Raw genomic sequence first — 2,500 nt, 5'->3', positions numbered from 1 at the left:
GTGTGTGTGTGTGTGTGTGTGTGAGGGGGGTGGTTCTTTTCGTCTATCATCAGCTATTGGGAATTCTTATTTGACTAGTATTGATATCTTTTCAATGTGTGCATGATAATTTCATTTTGGTGTTTACAGTGATCATGTGACTGCACGAGTTAATTTCCATGTGGATTGATAGAGAGCTTTGGATTTGATCTGAGCCATAGCCAAGAAGTGGGAACCCAAGTTGTGTCGTTTTCAGCCCAGCCGATCCACAGGGGTCACGGGGTCACCATCAGGCTGAAAACAACTCGTACACAAAACCATTCAAAAAGAAATTGATTAAAAAAAAAATTCAAACTCACTTGTTCAGTTTGAAAGTCTGAAATTTAAAAAAAAGAAAAAGAACTGTCACCTCAACCAAAGTCATCATCTAATCAAATGAAAAGCATCATTTCTGTCATGATCCAAAAAAAATGCTCTCCGTTGGAGCATGACGGAAGAGGGATCAGCATGGATTTAACAATGTAAGATATGTGCGTGATATCCCGTGGTATCCCAGCAGTGAGACAGCCGTTACATGCTGTGACGCTTGCCCCAAGACACACGCCACAGAGATTTTCACGTCTCAGACGCTGAGATGTTTTTTTCTATAACAAAAAAGACCAGGTCTTTATCATCTATAAAGAAAGCAGTGATAACAATCAATGCAACCATTAGCCCCATCTTCTTCAATCCACGTGACATTTGCTGGAAACTATTCTCTGAGGATAATGGTTGCCTAAATACAAGCGCTCACATAATACGATTTCGGAACATACCAATAATTTGAACAAACAGATTAGGTATCTACTTCGTAGTCGTATGTAGCAAAAGATACTGCACAAATGAGCGACCAATGAACATACGAGAGGACGGTTTCGTGTAGAAAATGGAATTGCTACCACATAGATGGAATCAATAACACACCACATCTCTCTCCAGATCAGCTGCTCCTGTCGGGCAATTATTGCCCACATGCGGCAGGCAGCACTGGGTTACATTTTACCTGTAGCAGAGGAGAACCCCTGACCTGATTCTTCTCCTCTGGGAATAACTGTTGTCGGTTCCGTCGTTCTTTCTAACATCCGTCAGTCAAAACGGACTCAAACATTCAGGCCACAAGTGAGACCATTCCATTTTCGGAGCAAAGTAAGGGGCGCAACTTGCAGCCCATTTTATGTTTTGGAACAATGAGGTGAACATTACCCATTACAAATAAAAAATCTCTCTCTCTCTCTCTCTGTACACACACACACACACACACACATATATATATATATATATATATATATATATATATATACAGAGAGAGAGAGAGAGAGAGAGAGAGAGAGAGAGAGAGATCCTTTTTATCTTTACAGCCCAACAATTTTCTGTTCGAATTGTAGTTTGAATAGCCAATATCATTTAGGCGGGAAAGTTGACAAAGCATAGTAAATAAAATAATTGTATTTTTACATCATTTTGTTTTCCTGAATGTAAGTAACCAGTCCCTCACTCTGTTCTTCTTGTCCGTCCTCTTCACGCTTCCTCCACCTCGTGTTGGTTTCTCTCTCTCTCTCTCTCTCTCTCTCTGTGTGTGTGTGTGTGTGTGTGTGTGTGTGTGTGTGTGTGTGTGTGTGTGTTCTTCTTTTCTCTTCTTTTTGTTTCAATAAGTCATTGAAATTCTCTCTCTTCCTTCCTTCTCTCCATGCTCATTTCAATATGTCGCCCAACATCCCCATCACAGTGTCTTCTGTGTGCGTCCAGTAGGCGTTCCCACTGACCTGAGGCCATCCCAATACAACTCACTGCTCTTTTCCCTTCTCGTTTTTTTTATTTCTGTTAGATCGCGACAGACAGAAAGAGAGAGAGGGAAAGAGTGAGAGTAAATAGTGAGAGACATAAGAAAGAGACAAACAGACAGAGACAGAGAGGGACGGAGAGCGAGAGAAAGAGAGAGAGGGAGAGAGAGAGCGGGAGAGAGAGAGAGAGTAAAAAGAGAAAGGTACAAGAAAGAGACAGACAGACCAGACAGACAGACAGACAGACACACACACACACACAGACTGCCTCCAAACAAGACATAAAATGAGTCCAGGCTTGTTTATTTCTTCCTTCTTGTTTTTCCCATTTCATTAACTCCTATTTCATTTTATTTGTATAAAGTTTTTCCTTGCTTTCGTTGTTGTTTGCTTGTAGACAGATCAGAAAAAAAAATCAGAATTTGCATTTATGCCTGTGAGGGTTTCTGAGCACTAAAGGAGTGTGATTAAAGCACGGACTTTCCTGTTCCTTGCTTCTAGCCTTCCATTTCTTTTTCTTCTGAAGTGTAGTTGTAGCAGAAGCTGCAGCCCGCTGTAACCACAGATGCGTTAGCAGTCAAAGTACCGGCAGCAACAACCGTCCTCTATTTCCCTCCCTCTTGCCTCTTCCCCCATCCACACACACACACACACGCACGCACACACATACACACACACGCACGCACACACACGCACACACA

The 2,500-nt window shown here is 41.9% G+C and overlaps 1 protein-coding gene across 1 annotated transcript in view; it reads right to left on the bottom strand.

Moving 5' to 3' along the window:
* Positions 1–2,500, bottom strand: part of LOC143294567 (orexin receptor type 2-like) — a 213,108-nt gene that overhangs the window by 132,009 nt on the left and 78,599 nt on the right. The window lies entirely within an intron of this gene.

Source organism: Babylonia areolata, chromosome 20, assembly GCF_041734735.1.
Source record: "Babylonia areolata isolate BAREFJ2019XMU chromosome 20, ASM4173473v1, whole genome shotgun sequence".
In the NCBI taxonomy this organism is placed as follows: Eukaryota; Metazoa; Mollusca; class Gastropoda; order Neogastropoda; family Buccinidae; genus Babylonia; species Babylonia areolata.
This window is presented reverse-complemented; position numbering and strand designations above follow the sequence as displayed.